The following is a 27542-nucleotide window of genomic DNA, read 5'->3' on the forward strand; positions in this document are numbered from 1 at the left end:
AAACACAACTACAGGAGGAAATAATAGAATTAATGGGATTTCTTGACCAGGCGTTATCCTACAACTGTTTCACTTTTAACGGCAAGCTGTACTACAGCCCGAAGCGTAACTCCCTGGCCAGCACTAGGGCTGAGATTTTCTTTAACCGTTCGTAACACCAATTTTTCACGAACAACTCTGCAATAGCCAACAAAATTATATACTATTATCACTATTTGGATGATGACATTTTGTTAATTAAAGGAGATTAAAGTGATGTTAATGACATAAATGAGAGAATGAGTGACTTGCACTCAAAAATTACATTTACAGCTAAGCACGAAAACAAAAAAACCATTATTTATGTCGACATCACTGTTGCAAGATGTACGATTGTACAATTTCTGCCCGAAAAGTAATGCATTCAATGTATAATTCTCCCCTTTTAGATACTTGAAAATTGTCTAAGGCCGAAATTGTACAATCGTCTATAAAATAAACAGAATAGCAGCTTAGTGCATCATGAAATCTTTCAAAATAGGTAAGTGATTGACACAGTAACTAAATTGTTACAGAAAACAAAAATGCAACAGCGTGAAATCAGTGGTAGTACGCTAAGAAGTGAACAAGAAAGAAAGAAAATCGTGCACATACCCATGAGTTACAAAGGACACGTCTCAGAAGTAATTGCCAGCTAATCTCGTGCTACAATTTGCTTATGGGTTTAGGACCAATGATATTCTTCACTTCAGACTGAAGTGTCGCGAGAATAAAATCGCCTAGACAATAAAAGCAACTGTCATATATAAAATGAAATGCGAAAGTTGTCCAAAAGCTAACGTAGGTCAAACAGGCAGGGCTAGCGACATACGTTGTTTCAAAGAGCAACTCACAATAAACAGCGTTTGCTGATTTTTTCTAACTTCGGAGCACACATTTAGAAGTGCTACGCAATGAACCTAAGCAGAAGATTTCAAAATTTTTGGCTCCAAGACTCCTTTGACTTGAACATAATACCCACGACTTCTTTATCACATGACATTCCATTCGAAGTATGGGATAAATAAACTTAATGCGTAAGAGTAGCTATTTATTTCTTAACTTTTAATCACCTTCTAGTGTTTATCATCTTATTCCTGTAACGAAACCAATGGGACGAACGAGTTTGCTCCTTCATCACCGATTCTTCGAATCACGGCGCAGGACTGGAGATTTCCACTTGCAACATATTCATTGGTGATCTACATTTCGTTCTGATGACTGACAATGCTGAAATCCATGCCTCATATACTGTATTTTGCGAACTAAAAAAATTGTTCAAATGGCTCTGAGCACTATGGGACTTAACATCTGATGTCATCAGTCCCCTAGAACTTAGAACTACCTACACCTAACTAACCTAAGGACATCAAGCACGTCCATGCCCGAGGCAGTATTCGAACCTGCGACCGTAGCAGTCGCGCGGTTCCAGACCGAAGCACCTAGAACCACTCGGTCAAAACGATCGGCTTTGCGAACTAGAAGACGTTACGGACTATAATACACATTTTAAGCACTTTTTTTAAAAAAAAGAATAACATTTTCACTGTTTTCATTACTGGATTGCAAAGCCAGACTAAAAAAAGTACGAGGGTTGTTTTTTTTAAGTAAGGGCCGTTTCTATTTTTAAGAAAGATACAAATACTTTTGTAAAAAATCTTTTATTTTCTGATTCTACACACTTTTACCTATTTTTCTACATAGTTGCCTTGTTTATTGAAGCACTTGTCATACCGTACAACTAAGTTTTTAATTCCCTCTTCAAAGAATTCGGCCGCCTGCTCCGACAGCCAAGAGTTCACGACCGCTTTCACTTCATCGTCGTCATTGAAGCGCTGCCCGTCAAGATTGTGTTTCAGGTACCGGAAAAGGTGAAAATCGCTAGGAGGAAGGTCGGGGCTGTATGGTGCATGGTCCAAAACTTCCCAGCCAAAAGAATCAATCAAATCCCGAGTCTTTTGAGACGTGCGAGGCCTAGCGTTATCGTGCAGGAGCAAAACTCCTTTTGTCAGCATGCCGCGCCTTTTGTTTTGAATTGCCCTGCGGAGCTTCTTTAGAGTTGCACAGTAGGCATCTGAGTTGATTGTCGTTCCTCTTGGCGTAAAGTCCACTAGCAAAACACCGCGCCGGTCCCACAACACAGTTGCCATAATCTTGCTCTTTGACAGCGTCTGTTTGGCTTCGACCTTGATGGGTGAGGTTGTGTGTCGCCATTCCATCGATTGTCGCTTGCTTTCGGGAGTGATAGGGTTCAAAATGTTCAAATGTGTGTTAAATCTTATGGGACTTAACTGCTAAGGTCATCAGTCCCTAAGCTTACACACTACTTAACCTAAATTATCCTAAGGACGAACACACACACCCATGCCCGAGGGAGGACTCGAACCTCCGCCGGGACCAGCCGCACAGTCTATGACTGCAGCGCCAAGACCGCTCAGCTAATCCCGCGCGGCGAGTGATATGGGTTATCCATGTTTCATCTCCAGTGATAATTTGACTTCCTCGTAACGAATCAAAAAGTCCAATGAAGTGGCAAATCTCTTCCCTTTGTGGTCCTCTGTGAGGAGTCTGGGTACCCACCGAGTTTCTTAAAGTTTAGGGGTTCAGACACAATTTTGTACAAAACCGATCTTGAAACTTGTGGAAATTCCAAAGAAAGAGTGGAAATTGTGAATCTTCCGTCCTCATGAATCTTTTTGTTTCGACTAAAGCCACCAAATCATCAGTGATCACAGAGGGCCGGCCTGAGCGTTCTTCGTCATGGACGTTTTGACGTCCATTTTTAAACTCTCTAACCCATTGACGCACTTTTCCTTCACTCATTGCATTCAAGCCATAAACTTCTGTTAACTGACGATGAATTTCTGCAGCTGATAGGTTTCTCGCGGTCAAAAAACGTATCACTGACCGTATCTCACACGCGGCGGGCGATTCAATAATCGTAAACATTATAAAGTAGCACAGCGATGCGTACACGTCAGCTACAGAGCTGCAACTTGCATCAGTGTGAACGGGAAGGATGCCGGCAAGTGGCGCGGTGGCTTGTTGCGGCGTCCGCGCGAACTACGGGACTATACGCGCGAACGGCCCTTACTTTCAAAACAACCCTCGTAGTTTATAAAAGCGAAATGAACTTTAAAATCCCCGAAAATCGTCTTCTTCTTATTCCTCTTCGTCGTAATCGTTGTCGTCTTCATACATAAGATGGTCTTCACTGCGATCGAGAGCCTTCGTTACTTACGCCGCACTTCGTGAAAGATTTAACAATGTCTTCCCTCACTCTAGACCACGACTGTTCTGCCCACAGACACACTTGGTTGGATGTAGGTCGTTTTAAAGCTCTCTTCGGCGTGAATTCATGTTGGGTCTCACCCATCATCCATTTGTTCCTCTCTCATATACACTTAAAATAGTTAATTATCGAGACATCAAGAGGCAAGAGGTTGCAATTGTGATGTAAGTCCACCCAGAATAACAACAAGTTCTGTATTTCCCCATCTCAATTTCTCTTTGTCAGAACTCTTCACATGACTACTAAACTGATCTGTCACAAGAAGAGAACTCTTCTTCAATAAAGCAGCTTTTCTTCTCTCCCAGGCTGTGCTAATTCATAATTTCATACCTGACTCGTCCATCCAACAACAAAAACATCTGACGGTATCTGAGAAGGTTTTGGCAGTGTTTTGCGCTTGAAAATTATCGTCGGATTAAGCTTAATACCATCAGCGCGTTATGAAACGACAACAATGAAGTGCATTTTTTCATCTTCTCTTGTTTTTATAGTTGCTGTTGAAGCACCTTGCATAGCAACAGTTCGCTTACTCGGTATATCAAATGTCATAGAAGTTTTGTCCTTATTCGCAATTTATTTCCACACTGGTTTTCTTTGGATGTTGAATAATAAAGCTCTTGTCCTACTTTCTGAGACATTTTGGTTTCAGTTCACTTGCTAACTCCATGACGCTCCATAAACCTATAGCGCCAACCAACTCCACCCTTAAAGTCTGTTCTCAAAATTCAAACAGTGATGAGGAAAAGAACATCGATTTCAACGTGGAGTCTGAAGAAACATCAATATATTGCTCTTGTTCTTCAGTGGTAAGAGTTGTTGGAAATTCTTTACTGAAAAAGGTCTTTGATCCAGTTCTATTGATCAACTTCTTCTGGAAAATACTTCAGAAAGTAATTATTGAGTTCAGTTAAATGATTCACAGACTTCAATTCTTCACTCAAATGGATTTCATTGTCTTCCAAAATGATTTGAAGAGCACAGAAAACGTAATGTATATATTTATCATTCAACTTTTTCTTCTATAATAGCAGTTTCGTTATGAAAGGTGAAATTTTGTGTGGCATTTGCAGAATGTCGAAGTCATTACCTTACAGAGATACCTTCAAAGAGCTGAGCTTTTGAAGAGTCACAAAGGTACGTCAGCTTCAAAACAGTCAGTATCTAAAGTTCATTCATGAGTTCCTACACGCTTTTTAAGAAATCCAGTGAGAGTTACTGCGATACATTAGGAGAAAATGCTCTACTAGCTTATCAGTACGCATTTGTTGGAAAGTTCTCGACATAAGTGACAAACTTTTAATTTAGTTTACCAGTACAATCATTGACTGAGTCTCATTGTTTTTTTATTCCTGTGCGTGCTAGTGAATAAAACAGTAAGTACAAATAGCATAAGGAGCCTCTTTACGGATCAGGTCTTGCAATTCGGTGTAACAGCCAGCCAAACTACCGCCTCCATCTGTATACATGCCTATTCAGTTTTCCCAATCACTGTTCCTTTATTCCATAAAAGAGGTCTGTTCCTTCCGTTTCTTGCAGAAAAAAGATCGTCAACTTTGTTGTCACGTATAAACCACAGGAAAATAATTAGATGCGCGTCATTGTTTTGTTTGTAGCTTCATCCAACAGAATAGCGGAAGCAGCATTACCTTCGAGTTTTTCAACCACCTGAACATAAAGGTCGTGTAATGTAATTTAGTAAAATTTTAATTTTATTATATCTGCTTTGATAGCTTTTAATAAAGTGACGTCAAAGCCAAAGAGAAATAACTGTAATAATACTATGAACAGTGTAATGTAATTTAATTTAGCCGACGCGGATCAGCAATCAGCAAACTAACTCAGTACTCAGGGTGGTTACGGGACTATAAATAATAAATTATCTCTCCCTGAATCCTCACAGATATTCTCCAGTACACAGTATAGTTACAACTCATGTGCTTATAGCACCAGATAATATATGCCAATTCAATTTGAAGTAATAAAACCCGTAAACTTCATTTTTTCTTAGTTTTCAACTTACGTAGACTATTACAGCAACATGAACTTCAGACAATCGTTCTTTTCTCTTCAAGTCCAATGACAGAAGAAGACGACAAAAGAATAGAGAGTTCAAGCCCCTCGAATGTCCATGGAATTCTGGGTAATTCCCAAGAATGATTACCTATCGAAGTCGCGCGGTCCAAACGATACATATCGAAGGTGCGATCGTAAATCGATCATGCGACTCAGGTGGCGGGTGTTGTGATTATTTGTGATCATCATTTTTATGTGTTTTCCGTTGTTCCCTTAGTTGCTCTAAAATACGTGCCACCGCAAATTATTTGTGAGTTGCTAGGGAATCCCAGATGATTTATGTCATTAGTGAGTCGTATGTCTGGTGTCCTTGACGTTTCTTAGACGGATACTCTCACATGGAAAAAACTGATACCATGCTTATCCAGCGTAGAAAATTGTTTGACTTTTTGTCGCAAATATGGAGTACTACCGGACGAGGAAAGAAGGGACTGTGTAGACTGTGGTGGTGCGAAGAGTGTAAAACTTCGTAAGAACAGTTTCGATGCTGACATACCGTTTACAGTTTCACTGCGGACAGATCGGAAAACGAACGAGTATCAGGAAGAACACACGGTTCGACTCTTCCAAATTATCCATCAATACCACCGTAATGGACTTTCACATGATGACAACGCCGACGACGAGTAAGATAAGTCGTCTCATTTGCATTTACAAGCATTATTGTAACGCTCTTCTTTTGTCGCTGGTGTACGACCACCAACAAACATACTCATAATGCCCGCCACCAGAGTCGCATGATCGATTTACGATCACACATTCGATATGTATCGTCTGGACGCCGCGACTTCGATAGGCAATCATTCTTGGAAATTACCGAATTCTGTGTAACGCATTTGTTTACTCGCTGGCATGCTTCGCAAGCTATTCATACAATAATTATCGATGCATGACATCTACACACTTCAAGCTCATGAGCGCCTCAGGAGATGCAGTACCGTCGCCAGCCAACTCCAGTATGCGACAAATTATAGAGTCGTACACGATGCTGCAGTGCCTGTGTTATTCAAAATTACGATGCAGAGTTCCTTTGGACATGCACATTGTATTTTTCCAACGACACCGGGCAACCAACTTTCAAGTAAAGTGTCTCACCAGTACGGGAATATACATAATGGTTACAGGATGTAGCGACTTACGGAAGTTCGGCCGTGTGTTATGCACGGATAGCCAAATTGTGGCCGGCACGTGGCTCAGAGTGTGCGGTCAGAGCGTTAGCTGCCCTGTGTAATTACAAGAACTGAGTTAATGGATGAACGATGAACTTGCAACAATTATCATGTGTGACGTCCGCCCCGAACAAATCCAACGAACACTAACGAACAAAATGAGATCTCAACAGAAAAAAGTCGACATTCCATTCTGCATCTAACGGTTGTCCATATCCCCAATCGCCAATCACTTAATGTATTTCATAGCGGCTGTACTCGTAGCGCCATTCCGGCACGGTAGCTCAGCGTGTTCGGTCAGAGACCTGGATGGTCTCTGTAATAAGAAAAACTTGAGTGTAAGGATCAACAACGAACCGCAATGGGTGTCATGCCACGTCCGCTACGACCAAATACAACGAACAAGTTAAGATGACCGATCGCAATAAGCGGAAAATCTGGATTTCAAAATGGTTCGAATGGCTCTGAGCACTATGCGACTCAACTGCTGTGGTCATCAGTCCCCTAGAACTTAGAACTACTTAAACCTAACTAACCTAAGGACATCACACACATCCATGCCCGAGGCAGGATTCGAACCTGCGACCGTAGCGGTCGCACGGTTCCGGACTGCGCGAGACCACCGCGGCCGGCAATCCGGATTTCGAGTCCCGGTCGGGTACAAAATTTCAATGTTTTCATTCCATTATACAGTTGATGGTTGTTCATATTCGCATCTGCGAATTCAGTTAATGTAATTATAGTGTGGTCTAACAAAGTACATTTTGCTGTTGCTTGGCAGTTGATTCATCTATCACAATAGATACCGAAGTCCATGGCACGTGCAAAACTAAGATCTTCTGTGTTTGTGTGACGTTTATTACTATTTGTTACAGGGTAGTAACTTTTACGATAAGAGAAGAGCCTTTGTAGGAATCGTAGCTTGTTCAGTAAAAGCTTTTTTCTTTTAAATTTCAGGAAAAATGTGTCCTTACTTGTTTACCGATGCTACCGTGATTTGACTCAGAATATCGTTTAATTTTGTTAGGAAGCTTGCTTCAGTAGCTCAAACATTCAAACAAATGACATGCTGTGGTTCTTCTTCATTTCTACCAGTAACACACGTAAAACCAAAATTTAAGTAACTTTCATCATAATTCCTGCATTTTCGTCTCTTTTTGTCCTTAGCACTGCATGACACTTTTGGAACACCAATATCACCTATTGTATTTGTATCACAGAATTTAAAATTTCTCCATGCTGACAGAAAAAGACAAGCCGCAGAAGGCAAACAATATGATTTTGTTCATCGGGGTAGTTAATTAGCTGCAGAATATTTCTACGACGCTAAAATGTCAGTCATGAGCTGCACAGGAAAACCTTTATTTGGTTCCCTTCAACGGTTACAACAGTTTAAACCGTCATATTTAGAAGTGAAACAGGCTCATATCGTTGTCAATCCAACGTCAAAATAAGAATCGGACGGTTGGGTCTTCTGCTACAGAATCAATAGAATAGAGTGATACCGCTAAAAATATATGATATGCGCCACAAGTTAGCAAACAATGAATTGACAAATCGCAGTGTGTTGGTTTCCTGATTTGACAGTCCATTGTTTGCTATTCATCCCGTATATGACATAACTGTAGCGATCTACCTCTATTTTATTGATTCTGTAGCAAAGGACACTACTTCAGATTCTTATTTTGACATTGCCTTACAAATTATTTGAGCCTGTTTCACTCCTGAAGATGAATCCGGTAAAGTCAACCAAATATAGGTTTTCTTGTGCAGCTGACGACTGCGTTTTTATTTTTATTAATACAAACAATAATAGGAAACGAACAGCACTCGAAAAACTAAGCTTCTAACTGACTATAACTAAATAAAAACAACCGAGTCACGTAGTACGACACGACTCACTACTACGCTGCCATGGTAACAACACTTACTTACCGCTATGTTACATATCACTAATCCGGCGCATGTTGTTCCTCAGAAAGCAAATAAACAAAATTACTATTTTTGTGAAACCATCGCGACGCCCTACAGATGGCCGCGAAGCACAGTTTGAAAATCCCTGACTTAAGGACGATTTCTGACAACGTTGGAAGAAACTGTCATTTTTTACGTATCACTTAGGAAAAACTGGCAGTACATTAAATCAGCAGAACGATTTTAATAACAGTACCCTTTCTAGAAATTTCGAAAGCCTCTGCCGAGCGTCCACTTCTACACAGCGCACGAATGAGCAATGGCCCTAATCACGGAGAAGATACAGCGGCGGCGCGTCGGTTCGGACTATATATGACTTAAAAGCAGGCCGGCGCGCAATCTGGCTTCCGTACATACTGCAAAACTGCGCACCGTACACCACCACCAAGCAGAAGCAATTAACTACGTCCTGTCACATCCTCTTCCCTGACATTTCAGTTGCTCACATAGTTTCACTTTTATGATTTCAATAGCTTAGCGCCCGCTGCTTCGATCATAGACTGAATGGTCTGCAGAGATTTTTTGTAGTTTTATTTCAACGAATTTTTATGTTCTTCACAAATTGCAACACCTTCTACGACTATCACGCTAATTAAGCATACTCTTTTCAGAATTTACTTCAGACCAAAAGCCGATTCTTGTAGCTGCAGTCCAAAGTTTTTGTTTGTCATGCCTTTTGTGTTCTTCTGGAGATATTTCCTTAGTAACTTTCATCCCCAAACAAATACTTCTTTATATCTAACCGAAAAGTGAATTACCAATTTTCATAAATTTAGCTTTAAAATTTTTTTAATGTAACGAAATCTTTTCTTAAATATTTTCACCCCTTTAGCACTCCCTTAGGGGTTGAATTTCCAGAAACGCTGAAACAAATATTTTCGATATACATTTCTAACCGAGAAGTCAAAGACCAATTGTCGTTGATGTAGCCTTAAAAATTCTTTAGTAATTATTTAGTAATTATTTATTTTCAAAGAAACTTTCACCCACTGTTTTACCCCTTAGTGGTTTAATTTCCAAAAATGCTGAAACGAATATGTTTTATTTTCTGACTCAGAAACCAAATCACTTTTCATAGTTCTAGCTTCAAAATCCCCTTAATAGCGACTTCCATCCCCTATTTTAACCCCTTAGCGTGAAATATCGGAGAACCCCTACTTAAACGACACTTACATATAAAATCCACACCTCTAAATTTCAAGTTTTATCCTTCGCGGTTTGGGCTGAACGATTATGAGTCAGCCAGGGCATTCCCTTTTGTATTTAGAGACTGTATTAGATCTTTTACGGACTTACACTTCCTGTATTTTATACTTTTAAAACATATTAGACGCTTACTTCAGTTTTAGATTCTTTAGCCAATCCCACTTTAATATTTTAACTATTTTATACCTTGTATAGTTTACATGCTCAATTTCCTACACTCTCAATATTTTAACGACAATTTTTACATAATTTTAGCATAAGATCCTCTCTTGTTACACAAGATACTAAAATGTTTTCTCGATTGTAAATCCATTGTGCTCATAATATCCCTTACTGGTTGTTCTATGCGACTAACATTTTAACGATACTTTACTTTTTCGTATCCGAAACCAATCAGTCTTTCAGCCCAGTGTTGGGGCACGCCGAGGGTTTCTTTCTCGTCCAGCCACACATCTTGCACAGCACCACAATCGGAACCGGCCTCACCCACGTTACCATGACCCCAGCCGACCATGTTTGTTTTCACCTGAGAAATCACTGTTCCATTTGCTTGCAACAGGGAAGATTAAACAATTGCGTGTATGGGTTGCTACACGCCCTAAGCCGAAATCACTAAAGTCAGCAGTTGGTCATATGTCCATCTCAGTCAGTACGTCCTCAATTGGCTTGTGAATTACACCGTCTATTCCTATCCTTATCGTTGATGGTGACGAGAAATGGCGTCTTTATGCTGATATAATGAAAAGAAAGGAATGGCTGAGTCCAAACAAAGTTGCAATTCCCCGTAAAAAGGCCTGCGCACATACACAGAAATAAGGTTAAGCATCTGGTGGAACACCGACGGTTACTTCCCTGAGGTGTGCCCGTCTCTGATGACATACATTGTCAGCAGCTGAGAAGTCTTGCAGAGGCGATGCACGAATAGTGACCGGGACGACTGCGTGAAGTCACGCCACCCCACGATGACGCCCGCCACCATTCTGCTACCCTGACAAAAAGTATTGTGCAGGGGTTGGGTTGGAAAGTCATTTCTCACCGGCCTTATTCATCTGATCTTGCACCCTCAGATTTTCACCTTTTCCGCCCTCTATTTCCATAGTCACGCAATCGGAAAGTTACCCCAACGTTGACAGGCTGTTGTGAATAGGTTCTAGGCGCTCAGTCCGGAGCAGCGGGGCTGCTACGGTCACATGTTCGAATCCTGCCTCGGGCATGGATGTGTGTGATGTCCTTAGGTTAGCTAGGTTTCAGTAGTTCTAAGTTCTAGGGGACTGATGACCATAGATGTTAAGTCCCATAGTGCTCAAAGCCATTTTTGTTGTGAATAGTGAAGGAGAATGTGATTGATGACTAAAGTCTGTGTTACGTGTATCTATTGTGTTTATTAAATTTATGAAATAACGCTACGTGAGCTTAAGCACTAACCCAATATACCATAACCGTTCCTTCGGACTAACTGGAAATTAAATTTTAAAAGATATGTTTGTTAGTGAATGCGTGGCGTAATGTTGTGCGTCGATGTACGCTATCGCTGGGAGGAGATCGAGACTAAAAATAATCAGCAAGATACACGCTTAGCAATAGACTTCTACGCTGTGAGGAGGAAAAAATATTTCGCTGGAATTTACTGGCTGGCTTCCCCGGATAATTCCGAACATGTGAAACAGGGCGGGTGCTTAGTCAGTATCGGTGTTGTTACTGCGTGTTTTCAGCGCTCGCTGAAGGGAACAGCCCCAAAAGGTCGGTGGCGGCATATTCTTTCTTTTTTACTTTTTTAAAACGTTTCAGAGACAAATTTTACGTTTTAAAACAGTTACCAAAAGATAAAGTAATAAGTTTTAAACAAACCTTATTGGTTTTTTTGTTTTTTTGGTTTTTTTTGTACAAATATGGAATACTATTTTGTTTTTCTTTCACAAATATCTTAATTTTTCACATCAAGCAAACAAAATATCTGTAGCACATATTTTGGGATATATTTTAATGCTTTCTATATTTTAGAGTACATACTACGTTAGAAACATTTCTAAATTAGGCTTAACATAATGTTTTATATTTTTGACACTTCAGGTTATAGGGTACAAATATGGAATAGCCCGTTCATTTCCAGTCTGTTAAGCTTAAAACAAATAATGGAAGACCTAATAATTCATTGCCAAAGGAAACACTATAAAACCTAACACAATACGAAAACACATGAAATATATCATTTTCAGTAGTTAAATTTCTTACTCTAAGTAATTTCACTTGCAGAAATCAGACACATATCGTCCTTCACCGTAATCTGCACATTCAGTGTGCACCCACATTTCGCACATTAGACACATTACCCGCCTTTCCCCTGCCTCGTCTTCCGAAAATTTACCTGAGCGAAAAAGACAATTGCCATCTTCATTAGTGGGAACACTGTTGTCCAGAACACTACTGAGGGTGGACGAATCATCTCCACACCAAAAACTTTGTCTTCAGAATCAGACGATTCTTGATTCCTACGCGTCCGTGGTCTCTGCTTCTTCATCTCCTGTTTATTTGTTACTGTCGTCGATACCTCAGGAGCTCTCTTGCATGTGGACAAGGTAAGGACTGCTGAAGGGCCAGCTTTTGTTCCCCTCGCGACTGCCCTCTTCTTTATTGGTGCAACGAGTGATATTTGCCAAGGCGTAATTTCAGGTGTGGCGACAGATGTTCCTCTCTCGATTTCAGCATTGACCTTCCCACTTTTAGAAGACACAGCTCCTGCAGATGGTTCAGTGACTGGATCTTTTGGAAAATTCTCAGTTATTCCTGTATTGCTGCCAATGAAATCTGCATCCGTGAAAATACGAAGGTTTAATGGGTATATTCCTGCCATCCTAAACCCATTGACTGCTACATACCCTGTCAGGCACTTTAGGTAGGCATTACCATTCAGTTCGACGATGGCCATGTTTCCTACTCGAGCTGTATTTTCCCCTCATCCACACGCGTACCGCGTCTGGCCATCCTGATTTAGGTTTTCCGTGATTTCCCTAAATCGCTCCAGGCAAATACCGGGATGGTTCCTTTGAAAGGGCACGTCCGACTTCCTTCCCCGTCCTTCCCTAATCTGATGAGACCGATGACCTCGCTGTTTGGTCTCTTATCCTAAATAACCCAACCTCAAACCATACGCGTCTTTCAAAGCACACAAGAAAGTTTCATCCAGCGGCTGCATCTTGTGGGAGTCATGAGGAGGTAGATTTACAACATCCAAATTTCTGGAATGGCCCATATTCTTTTCTCTGCTGTTTTAATCGCTTTTTACGCAGCAGAGTCATCCACTGCTATAAAGCTCGTGGAAACATTTCTGAAGCAACTTCAATACGTAGAACAGGTTGTGAAATTACAGGAAAAATGTGGAATACCAGTATTCCATATTATTGACACAGCCATCTTGTAATTCAGAAAAGCAAATTAAATCGAAAATTAATTTTATATTCGTATCAATCACACCATTTTACAAGTTAATGTATTAGCTAAACGCCTGTTTACAAACTATATTAATAATTTATATATTATGACAAGAAGGAAACTGAAAACCGTCACCTTGCTACAATTATCCCTCCTAACGAATTCGTCCAAACAGCTTCACTCACTCGCAATGGTTGCCAACTATAATATGAATGGCTCTGAGCATTATGGGACTTAACTTCTGAGATTATCAGTCCCCTAGAACTTAGAACTACTTAAACCTAACTAACCTAAGGACATCACACACATCCATGCCGAGGCAGGATTCGAACCTGCAACCGTAGCAGTAGCGTGGTTCCGGACTGGAGAGCCTAGAACCGCACGACCACCGCGGCCAGCTACCAGTAACAAAAACGAAACAAACGGACAAAGGAACTAAACTTAAACGTTCACGTCAACACGTAACGACACACACCAACGATACTGCTGACGCTGGCTGAGATAAACGGAACAGTGGAATGTTGGGAGAGTCCACTTGAAGGGAAGTAACCCAGGCAGGCGAACAATCATATGGCACGCGCGGCTAACAATCGTACGGCACTGCGGAGAGACTTTTTAAACACCGCGTAATATGCTATTTGTCAATGTCGCTTACTCAGTGGGTTTCCCCATTTGCAACCCATATCTTCACTCTTATGATCCCCCGTCCGTGTCTGCTCCGCTTACATACTTTTGTTACCGCGCCATATGCCCTCAACGCCACCAGGCGTCATCCACCTTCATGGTGGGCAACGGTCAAAATGCTTTGGGTGATCAGTGTATTGTTTTATGTTCACTACCTCCTGTATTAATTTGAACAAACAGTTTCGGGACACCCCATCAATAGCGTCATAAAGAGCCTGGCACTCCCGTGGTTCAAGCATGGACAGGCGTGAACCGAAAGACAGTGACGCTATGTACGCCCTGCTGCACACGCGACACTGATTTATAGCTGCGTTCCGTGATGGATGGAACAGTTTGCCTCTCAACCCGCAGGGCAGTGGTGCTAAATACGCTCCGTCACGCACCGGCAAGTGAATTATAGCTGCGTGTGTGCTAAATGAAACAGAGGGCCGTGCATGCTGGCAAAGGAGACCCTGAGTAGGGGTAGGGTGGGGGGGGGGGGGAGGAGCACAATCTCGCATTAAGTAAGAGCAATGAAGGAAATCAGCCACGCTCTTTCAATGGAACCATTTGCGATAGAGGGAAATCACAGTAAACCTAAATCAGAAGGATCGGACGGGATATGAACCGTCGTGCTCCCGAATGCGAGTCCGCTGTGCTAACCACTGCCCCAACTTGCTCTATAGCGTACATTAAACTTATTTTCATCAGTTGAGTTCTCAGATATTACTACACCTTAGAGACGTTAAGTATGTAATACACTTATTCTAATTTCAACTGAATACAGATGCAACTTTGCGGCGGCGTGGTTTTGTCTTCACAAACGGACATATTTAATAGTTGCAAATGTTCTCGTTGATCCTAACGCAGCAAATTAGAAAGAAAACTGAAGCTTTAACGACTGTCTTCATTCTCGATGTCTGGATCGGGTTACTGATAGACGACAATCCTTCTGGATTCTTCTTGTTGTGTACTATCGTGCTCAAAAGTATCCAAACGACCTGAATTGCGTTTCGCTTGATTTATATGCAACTCACACAATGTAACTGTCTTACAGTTCCTCTGCTCTCTCTTTGGAAGGTTTGACTATACAAAAGGAAACTGCTCTGTATGTCTGTCGATCCAGATGCAAATTAATACCACGATAATGCAAATATCACAAAACACATTACTTTAGAGATGATACAACCATTACGCTTGTAAACTTAAATTATTACAGTAAATGACATTTCAAGAAGCAGATCTTAGCTTGAAATTACATTACGAAAATTTTTGCACTGGACTGGGATCCACCAGTCCAATCCACTAACTATTGTTCCTGTTAACTAACTACGAAAGATCTTAAATATCGTTTCGATCATAAGTAAGTGTGTATAGGTTTGAACTTGAAATGACACAGCAAAAACGTTTGTGTTGAACGGGGTTCGACCCCAGCACCTAATAGCATTGTTACCTAAACACAATCAAGTGTCAGAAATCGTAATTTTTCACCAATAGCGACCTGACTGAAACTGAAGTGACGAGACGAAAAAGTTTTCTCTCACCGCGATTCAAACCCTGTACCTATGGTCATTGTCTTCTAGTCATGAACAGACATTGAAAATTGATGTATTTCACGAGGAGCGATTTGTTCACTTGTCTGAACTGGTAATAACATGACCTTAAGTTCCCTGGTGACTGGGAGTCGAACCCTAAACTTATCATCGTCGTTGACTACACACTAAGAGACGTTGACTATCGACTTCTTTTTCACCAGTAACTAAGAGTGGCATGACTGAATCTGAAATGGTATGACGGTAAGTTCTGTGTCTAAATGGGAGTCGAAAACGGCTGCACCTTTTATTGTTGAAAACACCCGGAGAGGTTACAGTTGTAAGCATGGTTTTCAATATAGAAATCACACAGCCAACCGGTTGAAATAATTGTCTGGTACGTTGACCTAGGTTTCGGCACATCTAAGGATGTCTTCCTCAGAATGAAAGTTTGAGAAACGTAAAATTACGTTGCAAGAAAGCAATCGTCAGAATTAATAACAGATATGCTCAAGAAACAAAATAAATTTTGTTTTATTTTCTGACTTGAGCATATCTGATCTTAATTCCGATCATTGCTTTCTCGCAATGTTATTTTACGGTTTCTCAAAATTTCATTGTGATGAACATTTCCTTAGAGGTGTCGAACCCAGGTCAGTGCACCAAACAGTTGATCCATAAAATTTCGGGCGTGCAGCCGCATAAATTTGACTAGTCAAATTTATGCGGCTGCACGCCAGAAATGTTATGAATAAGTATTTGGGCCCGAAAATATGAAGATGCATACCAAGCAGTTATTTGCAACCGGTTAGCTGTGTGATTCCTAACTTGACACGGAGGGGTGTTCAAGATCGTAACCATTTGTCACTATCATTTTGTGTGGGCATGCCACAAGTTGAAATGGCACGGCGGAAACTTATGTGCCCTATCAAGATTCGAATCTACAGAGCTGCTTCATGGAGACCTTGAGAACTTTGGAGTCTTATGGAAACAATGAAACGATGGAACTGCATAATCTCAAATTCGTCAAACGCAGCATAAAAGAGAGATCTGAGATCGAATCCCAGCACAGCATCAATATTTTCAGTACCTCAAGTTCAGGTACAAAAAGAAATAAGTGCCCATGGACCTTACATGACGAGTCGCTCATTAATTTAAAAAATCTTGTAATAAAGCAAACCCATGACATAGTTTCTGCGATGCGTAAATTCTGCGAAGCCTGCTGCTACCGTATCGACTGGTAGCCGAAATATCTGAAGCATAGCCCAGTGAGTTTTGTTTACTTGTCTGCAATTATTCTTTTGATCTAAAGTACAGTTACAAATAATGTCCAGACTCACCAACTGTAGATCAAACATTATAAATGAAGAGCAGGGAGAATTATTTGGCTGTCGTGGTTACTTTTGTTTTTTTGTCTTATGTGTACTGCAGACTTGACGCTCATTCACGTTACGAGAAAAAATTATTCTTTTTAATATTATTCACATAAAGCAGTTTATCTTAAAGATGCTTTCATTGGCACCGCCTGTAACATACACTAACACAAATGAAAAGACAACATGACACTGATTACAAAACACAAACATCCAAAAAGTATTTCATAAGCTGCACAGGTTAAAATCGGAAAAGCGAGGAGAGAAAGGAAATCTTTCTCAACGACCAAAAAACAGGACTCAAAAATCAGTGAAGGAAATGAAACACCTGAATGAGTACAGTGAAAGCTCGATAATGTTAGATAATGTGGGAATTAGGTTGCCGACGACTTATTCCATATGTTTATCTGCTCTGCTCAATCAACTAACGCAAAAACGTCATAAACTATACACTGTACTAATACAAATTAATTGCAACTTACCATGGTAACCTTACAACAGAAGCCTTTTATAATAAAGTACCCATAACACAATCGTCCCCAAATCGTCATGAATTAGCGAGATATTATGCACTTTTAGCGTAAATATCGTCTGTGACTATATGCAGTCCATGATCATACTGAAGCAGCGTTACAAGACTACCCTGAAAGTATGGAAATGTAGCAGTGCACGCAGACACATAACGAGATCCAGTTAATAAACTATTCAGTGCCTCAGTTAAGTCACTACAATTGTTCCTTCACAAAAAAAAAACTCAGCAGAAGCAGAAAAATCAGCAACAACAAATGCATAGATCTGTAAGTTTCTCATTTTCAGATCTATTGGGTACTGAAGCAGGGTAGCAAAAAACGTATGAGGGAGAAATTTTCTAAGGATTTCTTTACTAATTGTCGATCTGCCTATGTGACAGAAGAAGCAAAAAATCTTGTCTCCCGCGAAATTGCAACCTACAGCTGCCACAGTCTTGCTTTTGAATGATGAGCACTTCACCGTTGAGCCAGTGGACATCCATCACATGGAGCTCTCTCTTTACTGATGGACAAGACGAACAGCCTGCAATGTAAATAGGAGAGTGGTTGTAGTGTTTACTTGGAACGAGCTTTCTGGACTCAAAAACATAAATTTTCTAACTTTGTGTCGCTCTTAAGTGAACTGTTCATAATATTTTATCAAAATTACAAGAAGTGTGAGGTAAATATAGAAGGATAATTCTCTTCCCCTCAGGAAGTAAGTCGAGGGTCAGTGTTGCCAAACATAGTCTGGGATTCTTGTGTCTAACTAGTGGCACCTAAACTGTATCTTGTGCGTCTCCCAATTGCAGGCAGCTGCATAATTAACCAAATGAATAGGCATGGAATTTTATCTGAGTTTCTGAAACTAGGGATTGAAGCTAAATTTTAACTATGGATAGTATTCAGATTTACCGACTGTAGCCAACACGCCATAAATTAAGATTATTAGTAATTATTTTTTTGACCCAGTTCGTCAGTAGCCGTTGTAATTTTTTTCTGTCTTACGTGTACGGCAAAGCAAAACGCTCAATTCCTGGACACAATTAAACAGCAGCTCTTTGCGCGTCATTATAACTCATAATCTCTGACAGGGTAAAAGCTGCTAAACTATATGTCAATGGCGTCGACACTCCATGAACCCTACACACTAAACAGACAATAGATAAATTATTTACGCAACTTTTTTACATTATTTATAAATTATTTACACTGTCCATTCTTCGTTTATCTGAATGTAAATTCCTGTTGGAACTAAATCCCTTTGGCTGAGAATTATTGCTGCAATGTTTGATACTGACAGCTGCTTTAGTGACAGTCCAGCTTAGCGCCCACTGCTCCGCTCGCGTAGAGTGTTTGGTCTGCAGAGACCTTTTTTTAATTTTTAATTAATCGAATTTTTAAGTTGTTCACAAGTTGCAACACTTTCAAAGCTTTTCACGCAAATGAAGGCCATGCAAGCATGATCTTTACTGAATGTACTTCTGACCAAAAAGCGATTCTGGTAGCTGGAGTTCAAAATGGTTCAAACGGCTCTGAGCACTATGAGACTCAACATCTATGGTCATCAGTCTCCTAGAACTACTTAAACCTAACTAACCTAAGGACATCACACAACACCTAGTCATCACGAGGCAGAGAAAATCCTTGACCCCGCCGGGAATCGAACCCGGGAAGGTAGCTGTAGTCCAAAGTTTTTGTTAATCATGGCTTTTGCGTTCTGTGGAGATATTTCCATACCAACTTTCATCCTCTAACAAGTAGCTGGAGTCCAAAGTTTTTGTTAATCATGCCTTTTGCGTTTTGAGAGATATTTCCATACCAACTTTCATCCTCTAACAAATATGTCTTCATCTCTAACCGGAAGTGAAACGCCAATTTTCATAAATTTAGCTTTAAATTTTTTTAATGTAAGGAAATACTTTCTTAAAAATTTTCACCCTTATTGCATTCCCATAGCGGTCGAATTTCGAGAAACACTGAAATGTGTACTTTTTTTAATTTCTAATCGAGAAGTCAAATACCAATATTCATAGGGGTAGCCATAAAAATTCCTTAGTAGTTCTATATTAATTATTTATTTTCAAAACACTTTCAAGCACTATTTTACCCCTTAGTGGTTGAATTTCCAAAAATGCTGAAACACACTTTTTTTCTGACTGAGAAACCAAATAACAGTTTTCGTAGTTCTAGCTTCAAAGTTCCCTTAACAGGAGATGCTTTCAGAAAGCCTTTCATCCCCTATTTCACACATTTAGGAATGGAATTTCGGATAATCCCTTCTTAAACGATGCCTGCAGTACAAGGTCCACACCCTCTCCAAACTTCAAGTTTCTGTCTTTAGCGGGTCGAGTCGGGCGATGTTGAGTCAGTGAGTCAGTCTGAACCTATTGAGCCCGCTAAGGAGTTGAATGTCCAAAAACAGTGAAACACGTATTTTTTCATTTGTAACTGAGAAGCCACATATTAATTTTCATACATTTGGTTTTAAAAATGCTTTCATAATAACATATTTTCATAAAGAAATCTCATTCCCTATTTCACCCCCTTAAGTGTTCAGTTTCGAAAAACAATGAAACACTTGTTTTTTTATTTGTAACTAATAAATTAAATACCAATGTTCATACAGGTAGCCTTAAAAACACTTTAGTAGTTCTTTAAAAATGATTTATGTTCAAAAAACCCTTACACCCACTGTTTCTCCCATACAGGACTAAATTACCAAAAATGCTGAAAGACGGATTTTTTATATTTCTGACCTAAAAACGAAATATCAGTTTTAGTAGGTCTAGCTTCAAAACGGTCTTCATAGCGACATTTTTCAAAAAAGTCCTTCATCCCCTATTTCACGCACATAGGGTTGGAATTCCGAAACATCCCTTCTTAAATGACGCCTATAGTACAAGATCCACACCTCAAAAGCTCAAGTTTTTATCTTTAGTCTTTTGGACTGGGTGATGGTAAGTCAGTCAGTCAGGACTTGCCTTTTATATAGAGTGATAAAGTCTTGGGTAACAGATGGGATACTGAATTGCATTGACCGAGCACTGAATCACGTTAAGTCGAAAGAAGGTGTCTGGAGTAGACGACATTCCCTCAAAATTATTGAGATCCTCTAGAAAAAATGCCTTGATAAAAACTCGTATTCTATCGTTTATGCAAGGTGTATGCTATAGGAAAAATACTTTCTGACATCAAGAAGAACGTAAATGTTTCAATGACAATTGTGGCTGCTGCTGACAGACGAGACTATTACTAAACTATATGCTTAATAAGACATGGTTCCAAAATACTGCTACAAATTATTTACATATGTAGCATAGAAAATAACAAGAGATAGCCCGACGCAGGGAAATTCAGTTTGCATTCCAGAGAAATGTAGAAACACGTGAGGTAATACTGGCCCTAAGTTAAGTAGGTTAATGGTAAACCGACGTTTCTAACATTATTCGACTTTAAGAAAATATTTGACAATGTTGACTGGAGGCAGCGGCGATAAGATACACGAAAACTAAGGTTATTTACAACTTGTACAAAAACTAACTGTAGTTGAAGGACACGAAGAGTATCAGTTGTTGAGAAGGCAGTGAGAGAGTGTTACAATCTAGTCCCGTTTTTAATCTATCTGTGCATTGAGCAATCAGACAAGGGTACCAAGGGGAAGTTTGTAAGGTAAATTAAAGTTCAGAGAAAAAAATAAAATAAAAACGTGGAGTTCCGCCGATGACACTGTAATTCCGTTGCCGATGGAAAAAGATTTAGAACAGCTGAATGGTAGAACAGCATCGTGAAAAGATAAATATCTACAGAAGTAGAACAAGGATAATGAAAGGTAGTCGAATTACCAGGTGATGGTGAGGGGATTAGTTTAGGAAATACACCGATGTGACAAAACATTCTGACCACCTTTTTAATAGCGTGTTGGTACACTTTTCAGACACCGTCCGGCAACGATTATGCTTGGCATGGAATCTACAGGTTTACAGAAATATATGGCACCAGATGTCTACTAAATTCCCGCATATTTCGGGACTACTGTTTGTGGGCACGCAGCTGGCGACAGATATGTGTTTTAGAGCTACACATCAGGCGTATTTATTGGCTAAGTCATCAGTATGTTCATTATTATGCTTCTCAAATGCTGCAACACGATTCTAGAAAGTTATCCTGTTGGAATATGTCATCGCCATCAGAGAGGATTTCAGCCATGAAGGAATGCAGGTGGTTCGCAATAATGATCACATAGTTCACTGCTGTCATGGTTCTTCGAATACTATCATCGGTCCCACAGAAGCCCAACTCGATGTACCAAATACCATAATTCTGCTCTCACCGGCCTGAATCTGTGGTGCGGTGCACGTTTCAAGCAGTCATCCGCCTGAATGACGGCGTGTAAAGAACCACCTGGTGTAGTAACAAATGCGATCCATTAGACAGGCGACACGTTTCTATTGACAGATGGTGAAAATTCAATGATGCTCTGCCCATTGCAATCGAAACTCACGATGTCGTTGGGCCAACACAGGAACACGTAGAGGTCGTGTGATGTGGAACTCTGTGTTCAACAGTTAGCACACTGGACTCGCATTCGCAAGGACGACGGTTCAGTCCCGCGCCCGGCCATCCTGATTTAGGTTTTCCGTTATTTCCCTAAATCGCTCCAGGTAAATACCGGGATGGTTCCTTAGAAAGGGAACGGCCGACTTCCTTCCGTATTCCGATGAGACCGATGACGCCGCTGTCTGGTCTCCTCCTTCAAAACAACCAACCAACCACGTATGACGTGAATTATTTATCAAAATATATATATACAGAGTGCAACACAAAGTATGCTCTCACCTAAAATACATAAACACACACACACACACACACACACACACACACAGAATGTTTATGTCAGTGTTATTTCCGTGTCCAAAATTACACGTTAAGGGCCCACTTGTCAATGAGCATAACTCAGTTATTGTATCACAAATGGTGTAAGGAACAATGAACCCTCAAATTAATATTTCCACTTTTAAACTACCAGCATTATTAACCAAAGCTATGTACACACACAGTGGATAACCCAAGGTTATTACCATTCCCCATAGGAATATTTTTCAGTTCCTGCTAGTCCTAAAAGAGGCTACGTTAGCGATAGTAAAAAATTACATATTATTTCTGAGAAATATGGAAATACACACATACACACACACACACACACACACGGTCATTATGTCATATTTTAAATGTCTGTTAAAATATGTAAAATCAGTTATTTACAGTAGTTCCATGTCTAAAAAGCACGTCAAAATCTGCATCAGCAACATGCACAATGTTTATGTCAAGTGTCACAATCTTATTACAATGTCTCACCTGACGCCTAAAACATGACTGTCAACTCTCAAACTGAGTATCACAATGCTGTTCTCACATTTAAATCGTTCTACATCTGAACAAAATAAATGAGACTAAAATGAAATGCTAAGCAGCCAGCTAACATTCCATCCTAGGCCTATATATCGTATGTCGCATATGTGCGACAGGAAAGAAAAGCAAACCTAGGTATACAGGTTTTTTAGAGTTGGAGAAAGCTTTTGACAATGATGACTGGAATACACTCACTGAAATTATGACGGTAGCAGAGGTAAAATACAGGGAGCTAAAGGCTGTATACCTATCCCTGGTATTATTCAGTTAAGCAAACATTAAGGGAAATGAAAGAAAAATTTTAGGAAGGAATTAAAGTTCAGGGAGAAGAAATAAAAACTTTTAGTCTAGCCGACTACGACATAAATCTGTAGGAGACAGCGAAGGACTCGGAAGAGCAGTATAACGGAATGGACAGTGTCTTGAAAGGAGGATAAAAGATGGACATCAGCAGAAGGAAAATAACGGTAACGGAATGTGGTCGAATTAAAAGGGGCAAAACTGACTGAATTATATTAGGAAACGAGACACTAAAAGTAGTAGATGAATTTAGCTATTTGTGCAGTAAAATCAGTAATAATTACCGAAATCGAGAGGATATTAAATGTAGACTGGCAATGGCGAGAGCGTTTTTTGAAGACGAGAAATTCATTAACATCAAATTAGATTTCAGTGTTATTAAATTTTTGTGAAAGCATTTATCTGGATTGTAGTAGCGTTTTGTGGATGACAAACAGTTCATACAAGACGAGAATAGAGGCTTTTGAAATGTCGTAGTACGGAAGACTGTTGAAGATTAGATGAATAGATCATGTAACTAATGAAGAGGTACTGAACAGAACTGGGGAGGAAAGAAATTTTTTCCATAACTTAACTGAAAGTAGGGATCAGTTGATACGACACTTTCTGCGTCATCAAGGGGTCACCAATTCAGTATTGGAGGGAAGTGTGGAGCATAAAAATTGTAGAGGGAGGCAGTACAGTTAAAAGATGCAAAATTATGTGGGTTGCAGTAGTTATATGGAGACGTAGTTTACAGCTACTCAGATAATTCACGCGAGAACGTTCTCATCAATCTTCTTTCTACATCGGAGGCTTAATATAGCTGTCACAATTAACTTCCGAAAAATCGTTATAAATTCATTAACTTGAGCAACAGATATTTCAATCAATTAATTTTGCTAACAAATTGGGTAGAAACTCAACGATAATCAAAATTAATTCATTAGTTCACTATTCAAAATGCGTCACAAAAGACAGAACGTAAATTCACTGCCTGTTAATATCAGCAGATTTGCGAATTCAAGGTTAACATTAATAAACTCAATAAAATCTAGTTACAACTCTGATTTCTGATTGAAAACGAAGTAATGATCTGTTGAACAAAAAAATTATGTTGTTGAAAGAAAGACTGTGTTTGCGTACAGCGTACATTGTTATAACGAGGAACTTCCATAACATTTGTGTTTGTTACATGTTTGTTTGCATGGCCATCTACCACAGTAGCTGTTTGTTGTTTTTGTAGCGATCACGATTACTGTTACCTTTGACACTAAATTTAGAGTGAACTTGCTCATTATTAACTGAGTCAATGACGCATATGGTGGCATGGGTTGATGGTAACTGCAAACCCTTAAAAATTTACGTAAAATATATTTCACAAACATTGATCCATTAAAGGTCAGAGTGGCTATGGAACTTCTCCTTCTGTTTCTCCTGTGACTGGAACTGGATCTACATGAGTCTCACTTACCCGGTAAACGCTACCACGATTGGGCTATTTTCCTGCATCTGGTCTAGCTCACAGCCCAAACGGACTGGTGTACTTCCGGTACGTTCTTTCACTCTGGCTCCTAAACATTGCAAGGAATTGCAATCACTGTGGATCAAATGATGCGTCAGTATAGTTGGTTACTCAGCTGACTCTCTGTGGCACGTCCACTGACAACGTTATTACAACCTACAGTTTCCGAGCCCTCGTCACACGTATCTGAAAAGTTATTTGTACATGTTTTAGTATAAACAGGTTTTAAACTCAGTCACAGAATAAACTAAAGACAGCCGATGATTTAGAAATTAATAATATTATTGTATGAAGCATACGTATCACGTAAGGTTTGTTTGGTTACCAAAAGAGGACAGTTATTTTAAAAGTCCTTCGGTACGCAGCGAACGTAGTGTGAGTTTTCTGAGCAACGTGTAATATTTTTTTATACTTCAGTTGTGACTGAGAAACGTGAAATAAAAGCAGTCGTTGTCACGAGGTGTGGCGCAATATTAGTACGACGTTAGATCTGTGAGTAGGTCATAGCTATGTGTCCATATACCACGTACTCTTGCTTTTGCAGCAGCGACCTGCCCGCCGGGATGTGGAAATAGAGCCCGTTTCTCTCGCCCATAATTTCGATTCTGTTGATGTTATGAGAAAACTGATAGCACTAATCGAAAGGGGAGGTAATTTCCCATCAGAAGTATATTCTACTTTATTTCTAATAATAAATTTTAGGCATTACTAGTAATTTAGTAAAACTGTACAATCATATTAACTATATTTTTATTAATTGTGGACGAACTGTCCGCCTTAATGAGAAGTCTCAAATTTATCAGCACAAATTCACGTATCTTCCTGTCTAATTACATATTAGCTAGTATGAGGGTGAGTCAAATGAAAACCTCAAATATTTTTTTAAATATTATTTATTGCGCAGAAGTGGTACAAAGCTGTGTCACTTTTCAACATAATCTTCTTAATACTAGTCCTCCAGCGATTACAAAGTGCATAAATTCCTTTAGAAAAAAATTCTGTTGGTAGTCCGCGCAACCACTCGTGCACCGCGTGGCGTACCTCTTCATCAGAACGGAACTTCTTTCCTCCCATTGCGTCTTTGAGTGGCTCAAACATACGGAAATCACTTGGGGCAAGGTCTGGTGAGTATGGTGAAAGAGGAAGACTATCTAAATGGAGGTCTGTGATTGTTGCAACACGTTTCGTCCCCAGTAACGATTCTTGCAGAAGCGCCGAAGAAGTTCTTCACAAGCATCAACACGTCGTTCTCTCATTTCAGGAGTCAGCTGCCGTGGCATCCATGTTGCAGACACTTTGTGAAACTAGGGCACATCATGCACAACTTGGTGTGCTGACCCATGACTAATCCATAAATGTGCTGCAATGTCATTCAGTGTCACTCGGCGGTTTTCCTTCACTATAACTTCCTGCTGCAATGTTCTATGGAGTCACAACTCGTTGTGCCTGAGCTGGACGAGGAGCATCTTCCACTGAAGTCACACCATTTGCGAACTTCCTACTCCATTCGTAGACTTGCTACTGTGACAAACGTGCATCACCGTACTGAACTTTCATTCCTCGATGTATTTCAATAGGATTCACATCTTCAATACGCAAAAACCGTATAACAGAACGCTGTAATACCCTACTGCAACTCTCAAGTGGGGATGCCATCTTTATACTGATTCTGCGACGGTATGTGTGCATCTGCACTATGCTGCCACCTACAGGCCATTGTTTGTAGTACGCTCACCAACTTACAGGATAACGGCGCGAAATTTCGATTGGTTATTACAAAATGAAGGTTTTCATTTGATTCACCCTCGTAATAATGGTCTAGAAACTGAAAGTTTGGTACTGGGTCAAATTCTAAGCTTAACGACAGGAAGTTACGAAAAGTGTTGCCCATGAGGATATTAGGGTTGACCGGAGGCTGAAAATGGGAATAATATGTGGACCACGATAGAAGCAGTACGTCTGTTGAACTGTACGCCATACTACACACCCTCCTCACTACACTCCATCTCCTCTGTTCCGATTTGAACTTAACAGTTATCTCTAAGTGTACCCATAGTACTTGTAAGTACTTCTGTGTTATTTGTGGATTGGATTCTCATTCAGTTTTGTGGTTTCTCAGCTTTTGCAGTTTTTCCGAGTGCTGTTCCGAGAACTTGTAAAATTTTCCGGTTGTCAACGCCGGCCGAATGTTTGAATTTTTTTCACATGTTAGCTGACGAAGTTAAGTAATTCTTCTATTTTTGGACTGAAAATAACACATAATGGACGAGCCAAGGAGAGCATAAAAAGCTTATTAGGACGTGCAAAGAGACATTCCTGGCCAAAAGAAGTCGTCTGGTACCAAGTGTCGGCCTTAGTTTGGGGATGAAATTTAGAACACAGTATTTTTGGGCAGTGAATCATTGACTGACGGAAAACCAGATCAAATTTCTGCGAATATTTAGAGCACAACTTGTACGGCAGTGAATCATGTATTATAGGAAAACTGGAAAAGAAAGAACAAAAATGAATGTTGATTAAAGAATTTCATGGTACTAAAGGGAGCTACAATGGGTAAAAACTGTAGAGAAAGGCAGAAATTGAAATACAATCAACAAATAATTGTAACGTAGGGTGTAAGAGCAACTCTGAGGTAAGAGGCTGGCACAAAAGAGAAGTTCCTGGTGGGGAACATCATACCAGTAAGGGGACCAATGACTAATAACAAGCGGTCTTACATTTAATTTGGCTTGACAAACAGTCTGCATTTGTATTTATTTGCGGCTAATGGGCCAACCTGGACGAGTAATTATGTATGTTAGCCACAGCAGAGACATTCTTTTATAGTGCAAATAAAAGCCGGGACTTCTTTACTGTATATTCTCTGGCTTCTGAACAGTTATCAACTCCGAATACCTAGAAATTTTACAGTGATGGCTACACAGCATAGGGCCTCGCAAGTCACTCTACAGATTTTAATATTTTTGTTTCGAGCACCTTTGAAGCAGAACTTTTCTAATAGTGCTGAGTTAGTATCCAGTTCAAGCTTGTGGACACTGAAGCTGTGAACAGTGATTCTGAAATTTTGTTTTAAAATAGGCTTTCAATT

Source organism: Schistocerca gregaria, chromosome 1 (genome assembly GCF_023897955.1).
Source record: "Schistocerca gregaria isolate iqSchGreg1 chromosome 1, iqSchGreg1.2, whole genome shotgun sequence".
In the NCBI taxonomy this organism is placed as follows: Eukaryota; Metazoa; Arthropoda; class Insecta; order Orthoptera; family Acrididae; genus Schistocerca; species Schistocerca gregaria.